The sequence below is a fragment of the Sminthopsis crassicaudata genome, chromosome 3 (assembly GCF_048593235.1).
Source record: "Sminthopsis crassicaudata isolate SCR6 chromosome 3, ASM4859323v1, whole genome shotgun sequence".
Classification (NCBI taxonomy): Eukaryota; Metazoa; Chordata; class Mammalia; order Dasyuromorphia; family Dasyuridae; genus Sminthopsis; species Sminthopsis crassicaudata.
Window position 1 is genome coordinate 63,173,166 of NC_133619.1, and position 8,706 is coordinate 63,181,871.

Consider the following 8,706-nt stretch of genomic DNA (forward strand, 5'->3'; position numbering starts at 1 on the left):
AAAAATACAATTTTTTAAAGTGTGTTGGTCATTGAAATTCTTCTCTCTTCATGGTGGAAGTTAACTTAGTGGCTATGGACCTTGTCCAGATCCTACTTTACTTCAGGGTGTTAAAGGTTCAGTTATTTCATTTTACTCATTCATTAAACAAACATTTATTGATTGTTTGAGTTTGTAATCCAGTGTGGGAAGGACACAGGCAGGGATAACTATTTTGCCAATATTCAAGTCAGTATGAATCAATATGGTGTAATGGATGAAGCACTAATCTTGGGATCAGGAAACTTGGGTTTAAATCCCCTTTTCAGGCACTTTTCTACCTGTGAAACGGGGCCTTCACTTAACAGCTCTATGTTTAAATTTTCTCCTTTGTACAAAAAGGGAGTCGGATTCTCAGACCTCTAAGGTCCTTTCCAATTCAATGTTTTTGAGGTCCTGCAATATACATTAGAGAGCACACTAACATATATATAATAATATATATATTACACAATATAATAATCCAAAATGGAGGTCATTCCCAAAAGAGCAGAGAAAATGGCACTTATGTTAAGCTTTAATAAATTAAGATTCATCAGGTAAGGAAGGAAAAGAAATGGACAATCCAGACAGAGAGGACTCAGTAGGGAAAAAGCATAGGATATATTATGGAGATATTACATTAGAAAGATAGTCAAGCCTGAATACAGAATACATGGATGATAGTCATATGAGATAAGGCTGGAAGCATAGGGTAATGCCGGGTCGTGGAGGGCCTTGAATGCTACGTGGAATGGTTAGAACTTTACTCAGAAGAAAATAAGGATCCAGGGTTTTTGTTTTGTTTTGTGGAGAAATTACCAAATATATACCCAAATGTAAAAAAAAAAAAAAAAAAAAAAAAAGGCATAAGACCAAAAAATATAAATGATCTCTGATCTATTCCATTGCCCTGGGGCCACTTTTCTACAGGAAGATCATTTCCCCTTTCCCTTTCTATGAGGAAGCCACCCCTCAGTGTGATTCTCTTTACAGATCTGCGGATGTCTTGGGTATTGGTTTTCTAACAATATGATCCCATCCTGGTGTCATTAGGAGGGACAAATCTCCTTATCTTCATTGCCTGCCTTTGAATGTGCCTTGAACATGGCTATAATCTCCCCACAGATCAAGGGCTCTATGGAATTTGTGGTGTTTCCCTCCCCAAAGCTGTTTCTATTTTCCTTTGAAGTCTGTCTACTTGAACTTAATTGTCCTTTGTGTCATTTTGTCCATGACCTCTAGTAACACTTCCATTTTTTATGGCTTATGTTTCTATGGAAGTCTCAAGTTCACAATTATTGATACTTCTGGGAGTACTGAGTAGTTAATAGACCATTCCCAATAAACTAGAAGTGAGGGTCAAAATTTAATCATCAAAGAACAGGAGCTCACATTTCTATAGTACTTCTTTTCTTTTTAAAAATTTTGTTTTTAATAAGTTATGTTTGATATGCTTTGCTTTCATCAAATTTCTCCAATTTCTCTCCCCCTGCTCCTTTCAGTGAGTCATCCCAAATAAGAAATAACATTTGTTAAAGACAAAAATAAAAAGAGAAAAAATAAATGTAGTAAATAACAATAGCAGCACTTTTATGTTTGCAAAGCACTTGACAAGTATCTTATTTTTTTCCCTCACAACAGCCCAGGGAGGTAGATGCTGTTATTATCCCCTCTTTGCAGATGTGAAAACTGAGACAGGAAGAGATTAAGTGATTTGCCCAGATTCTGAAATACATTCTGCCTGAAATTCTCTAGACTTCATATTCAGTGCACTCTACACACTTTGCCACCTAGATGGTATCAAAAACATATGTAATGGACCTCCAACTTCTTCATTTCATCATTTGAGCTATGCTTTATTTTTATATTTTTGCAGTATTCACTTTTGATTTATGTGTAGTTAATTTTTTCATTACATAGTTGTAGTCTTTGTATATGTTGTTTTCTTGGTATTTCTACAGTACTTTAAAGATTCCAACGGCTTTCCTCATAACAGGTTATAGTGCAATCATTAATATTTCCCTTTTACAGCTAAGGAAACTGAGACCCAGAGAGATTATCACATAGGTCATGTATGCTACAATGGATCTTAAGTTTTCAGACTTCAAGACTTAACGGGATTGCTTCCACTATCCCATGTGGCTACATTTCCATGAATAAGTGAAAATATGTTAAAACATGAAAGAGAGAGACACAAATATAAGGGAGAGAGAGAGAGAGAGAGAGAGAGAGAGAGAGAGAGAGAGAGAGAGAGAGAGAGAGAGAGAGAGAGAGAGAGAGAGAGGAAAACTGAGGAATTAAAGAAGTCCATGCTAGAGGTGATAGAAATCCAAAGGCTTTGAAGATATGATTTTCTGAAAAGAGGGAGAATGCAGATGCCTATAAAAATATCACAAATGATTTTATTACTTTAAAAAAGCAAAACAGAAAATTCCAATTATTACTGATCAATATGCCTATTATGTCATCTCTATAAAATTTTTATGATAATTATATGCTTGTCAAGGGCATCTTTGATGAAGTAATAAAAGGGAATATAACAACTTTTAAAATGATTTCCAGGAACAGACCATCTTTTTATGTCATATTGTCTGAAAGATATATAGTATACAAAATATCCTTTTGCTTGTTTGTGGACAAGGATTGGCCATATGATTTCACTAATATAAGCAAATTTAAGCTGGAGAAATCCTCTCTATCAATACAGATCAGCATCTTTCTCTGGGACATCATCTTAGAGAGTAGCCTAGAGCACTAAGAGCTTAGATAATTTGCCCAGAGTCATACAGCCTGGAATCCAGGTCTTCCTTGATCCAGAGAATATCTCTTTAGTCACCATGTCACAATGCATTATGAATATTTTTAAGAAAGAATTTTTATTATTTATGCATATAGTAGTAATAGCTAACATTCATTTAACACCTTAATATATTTTATGTATGTTATCTCATGTGATTCTAACAATAAGCCCAAGGGAAGTTCTAAGATACTATCATTTTACAATGAGGAAACTAGTCCTAGTCATACGCAGAATAAGTTTCAGAAGTGAGTTTTATGGAACTTTTCTGATGCTAAATGTGACCCTTTCTACTATATCACTGCTGCCCCCTGGAGCAAGACCTATGAGGTCCCATGAAAGATTCAGCAATAGAGGCAACTCAATCCTATGAATCCTCTGATTATTCATTTTCATTGAGAGGATATTTGACTTCCCTGGTCAATCAGTTAATATAATCTCAGAAAGCAAGGGGCACACTAATTGGCTGCAAAGACACGTATGTAAAGCATCATTCTTTTACAAAATGTTAAGCATTTCTCTGATTGAATCAGAAGAAAAAAAGATCAAAATTACAGGTCACCAAAAAGGCAATAGAGTAACACACAATAACATTTTTTAAAAGGATTCATTAAACACTCACTGTGTATGAAATGGAGTCACAAAGAATCAGACATGACCAAAAAATGACTGAATGACAACAAAATGTGTCAGGCATTTTATAAATAGTCTCATTTGATTCTCACAATCCGTGAAAGATAGGTGGTGTTATTATTATTTTATTTTTTATAGAAAGATTTATAGAATATTTGTAGAATTTATAGAATACATTTATATAATATTTATAGAATTTGTAGAATATTTCTAGAATTCATATATTTCTAGAACAGATTCATTTATATAATTCACAAGAATAAATTCATATAATTTATAATATATAATTTAATATTACAATATTATTATTATTATGGTAATAATAATATACCATAATTTTTCTCTCGTTTTACAGTCGAGAAAATTGAGACAGGCAAAATTTAAATGATTTGTCCAAAGTCATATAGCTAGTATCTATCTCAGGCTAGATTTGAATTCTCAGGTCTCCCTGACTTCAGGTCAGTACTTTATCCACTTAGCTATTTGATGATGAGAATAATAGGCTACAGTATTTTACCAAGAATTATACAAGAAATAGAACAAAAATGTATAGAAGAGATGAAGGATAAGAAAGAGTTAGTTATGTATCAAGAGGGAGGGATAGTCGATAGATAACCTCTACGCTATGTTGATACATATATAATATGAAAAGTCCTAGCAGAATTAGCTCAGCATTTTGAGTTTTCTATGTAGAATTTTCCTGAAGACAAGAACATTCTGTGTTCTGTTTCTCTGATGTTTGGGTTGATTGAGGGAGGATAATGAGACAGAGAAAGAAGAAAAGATAAATAAAGGACATCTCCATCATCACCACCTAAGGATGTGATTCAAATATATGAAATTATAAATAAGTATGAATAAAATAACATGAAATTCAAAAATCTCAGGATTAAGTAAAGTGTAAAGAACACTGATTTTGAGGCCAATGGACATGGGTTTTAATCCTGGTTTTGTTATTAATTATATGATTGAGGTTAACTTGTTCAAACTATTTGAGTCTTCCTTTGCTTATCTGTAAAATTGAGATAATAATTATACCTCCCTCACTGGATGGTTGTGAAAATCATGTGAAATTATATATAGAATATGATACATAAATTTGATCTGTAAATTTTTCTCTATAAAAAACATTATGGTCCTTAACATTCTACTAGGATTGAGAAACACTCTGTCAAATCCCAGCAAGGTGACATTTGGGCAATCTTAAAAAATGAACAAATTAGAAAAATGTACTTTTTTTTATAAAGCAGATGATAAACTTTCCATTAGATATGATGTGGGAAGAAATTCAATCTGATTTCAAGAATTTGGAGAAAATTGTGGTTGACAAGAAACATGGCTACTCAGAAAAGCTTCTGGCTTTTGATGTTGGTGTATGAGAAGACACAACTGCTGACCAATTGCTGTACAAATAGGTAAGCCCAAGAGCCCAGGGAAAAGCTGTGGTCCCCAGCTCAACTTTGAGCCTGCTTCCAACATGGCCCTACCCCAGTCAGAAGAGACCCACAAACCTACCCCCAACCAGGATGACCATTGCTACTAAAAATAAATCCAAGAGTCAGGGAAACAGCATTGTGTCCCCTTTAGCCACTGTCCAGGGAGCAGTCTTGGGGACAGGACCTGGTCACTGCCTCTGTAGGTACCACAATTCCCACTTTTCTATTAGCCATAGTTGAGAAGAAAGTTCTCATCAAACACCTTCAATAGTTCAATATCAGAAGCAGATGCGGCTTTACTAATGAAAATGTAACTTTAGAGACATTACCCATCTGCTGTGCCACTAAACTTTAAGTTCATTGGATTTTTCCTTAGGACTTAACAGTTGAAACATGTGATTTCCACCATTAAAGTGTGAGCCTATTATATTTGAAGAGAAGATTTTCTTATTTTTCTCTTTGTATCCTCAGTATTTAAGCACAGTGTTTTGCACATATTAAGTGCTTAGGAAATGCTCTTTCTTTCATTCATTGCTTTGTGGATAGAGGGAAATAAGAATGCTAAAGTAAGAAAGCAGATGCAGTGTGTAATTTGTCCATTGTGGTTCAGAGGGAAAAAAACCAATATGATTGAGGTGAGAGGACCCAAATTACAATTTGAGCTCTGCTACTTACTACTTGTAATACCCTGGGCAAATCACTTTAACTTTAGTTTCCTTGTTTGTAAAACAAATGGATTATAGTAGATCCATTATTCTCAGACTTTTTGAACACATACACACAGGAGAGAGAGGGAGGGAGAGAGGGAGAGAAAGAGAGACACAGATGGAGACAGAGAGAGAGACAGAGAGAGAGAGAGAGAGAGAGACAGAGAGAGAGAGAGAGAGAGAGAGAGAGAGAGAGAGAGAGAGAGAGAGAGACAGAGACAGAGAGACAGAGAGACAGAGAGACAGAGAGACTTTCTTAGCATAGTTCCAAAATAACTTTGATAATGATTTGGTGAATTCAAAATTTTACTAACAAGGAATTCATGTGCCTATTTCCCCACAACTTCTCTAATACAAATTCTTTCTTTTGTCATCTATGTTAAGTTGCTGGTTGTAAGGGGGGAACTTAGAGATTAATTTATTATTAGTGTTTTGCAGGATTGTTTCATATGATTGTCAATAGTTTATAGTTCTTCTCTGGGTAATTGCTTGTTCATATTATTTGATCACTTATCTATCAAGGAATGGCTAAATAGATCATGGTAAATTACTGGAATGAGCTTATAATATAAGATATAATGAATATAATGAACAAAGAAAAGCATTAAAAATGGAAACAAGTCCTATGAAATTATGATGATCGATTTTGGCACCCCCCAAAAAAGGAAACCTTTTTCCTTCTCTGTAATGAGGGGGGCTATAAATGTGGACCACTATGGATAATGTCAGACTTTTTTGATATATGTTAGTTTGGCTAAACTACTTTTTTATCCCTCTTTCTTATTTGTTATTCTAAGAGTTCTCTGGAGAGGAAGAGAGAAAGAAAATATTGAGACATGAAGACAATCTTAAAAACCAAAATAATTCAAATATAGGTTTTAAAGACGTACAGAGGAAATAAAAAAAATATAATGGCTTTTGAACAGAATTGAGAAGTCAAATCAATATAGGATAATTGGACAGCATGGAGCTGTCCAACAGGCTGTTGAATTTAGTTGCACTTAGAAGATGCAGTGGGGGGCCTTAGTCTATGTAATCTGCTTGGAGCTGTCCAAGGTTTCATCCAAAGTCATGTTAGCAGAAGAGGGAGGAAGTTGAGATTGGGTGGGGGAAAGTGAAAAGGGAAGGATATTATGCAGGAGATAAAATGAGGAATGAGTAGGAGGAAGCATCTGGGAGATTCAGAAGAGGAGTCATTTTATTTGGCTAGGGGTAAATAAGAGAGCCTCTAAGAGAGCCTTTAGTTTCATTATGTGTGTATGTTAAGATTTGCTCTCCCTCAAATACCCTTTCCTCTCAGTTCAACTTACTCATTTCCCATAACCTTCCCATGACCTCCACCTCCACCTCAGGTACATACAGAGATCTTTTGATGAGTTAGTTATCTCCACATAAATGCTCCATTTCCCTGTTTATGGATTCTGAAACTACATTATTTGATCAAAATCCGTTATTTTATTTTTCTTTCCTCAAAACCTAAACCCTCTTCTTCATGCTCAACATAACCCTGAGTCCCTCAACCCCTTGGTCATTCCCCAAATTATTGCTCTCACACTGTTTATACTCTCAATTCCCCAACTTGACCCCTTAGTGAATCAATTCAATTATACAGTCTGCTTCTCTTGAATTCTTCCTATCTGAATTGGGATCATTGCGATATTGCCCTGCCTGAAGAATTTCCAACATGTCATATTTCATTGAAAAAATAATAAGGTCATTTGCAAAATACTCTCTCTTTTCCCTCCATCTCACATAACCCAGATGCCTTCTACTACCTCTCATCTCCACAACTATCTCTCATAAGGAGATAACTCTTCTTTTTGCCAAGGCAAAACTACTACATGCACTTTGTCTCCTCCAGTGGATTACCTCCTCTATCATCACACTCTTTCACTTCTCACGAATTTTTCTCTATTGGCTGTTTCCCTACTACCTACCAACATTACCACTTCTCCCTTCTCCTCAGAAACATTTGATCCCTTCATCCCTATGTTTCTCCTCCTCTTTGTGGCTTAACTCTTTGAGAAGGCCATCTAGAATGGATGTCTACCTCTCCTTTCCTCTCACTCTCTTCTAAACTCTGTAAACCTGGCTTCTATCATTACACTAAACCTGTTTTATCCAAAGTTACTAATGAGCTTAAATTGCCAAATATAATAGCCCTTTGTGATCTTCATTCTTCTTGATCTCTACAGCCTTGGTCAATCACTCTTCTCCTCAATTATTCTCTTTAGAGTTTTCCAGACACCATTCTCTTCTGATTCTCTTCCTTTTTGACTCCTTTGCCAGATCTTCATCTAGATCATTCCTGGTAACCATGGTTGTCCCCCAGGCCTTTTTCTTGGGACATCTTCACCTTTCTCATCAGCCTCCAAAGAGTCAATGATTATCACTATGTTAATGATTCTCAAATTGACTTATCTGGCCCTAATTTTTCAGCTGTTCTTTAGTCTCAAGTCTCTGACTGCCTATCAGATACCTTGAACTGAATGCTTTGTAGACATCTTAAATTGAACATACCCAAAACTGAACTCATTATCTTGAAAACTCCCCTCTTCCTAAATTCCCTATTTTGTTGATGGTAAGACCATTCTCCCAGTCACCTAAACTATCAAGCTATATAACATCTTTGACTTCTTGATCTCTCTCATCTTCCATCCTCATATCCTATCTATTAAGTAGACCTGATAATTTTACCTTCAATAACCACCCCTGGTATATGTCCTTGTGACTATTAAACATAATTTTTCCATTGTTTTGCCTGCTACAAGTCTCGTCCCACTCCAGTCCACCCTCCACTCCACTTCCAAAGTGGTATTCCTAAAGGGAAGATTAAGTATGACACACACATCCCCTACCACTCAATAAAATCCAGTAGTTCCCTATCACCTCCAGGATCAAATATAAAAATATAAAATATATATTTCTTTTTTTTCCCCCTGAGGCTGGGGTTAAGTGACTTGCCCAGGGTCACACAGCTAGGAAGTATTAAGTGTCTGAGACCAGATTTGAACTCTGGTCCTCCTCAATTCAAGTCTGGTGCTCTATCCACTGCACCACCTAGCTGCCCCTAAAATATACATTTCATAAATGTACTTTAAAACATATAAAA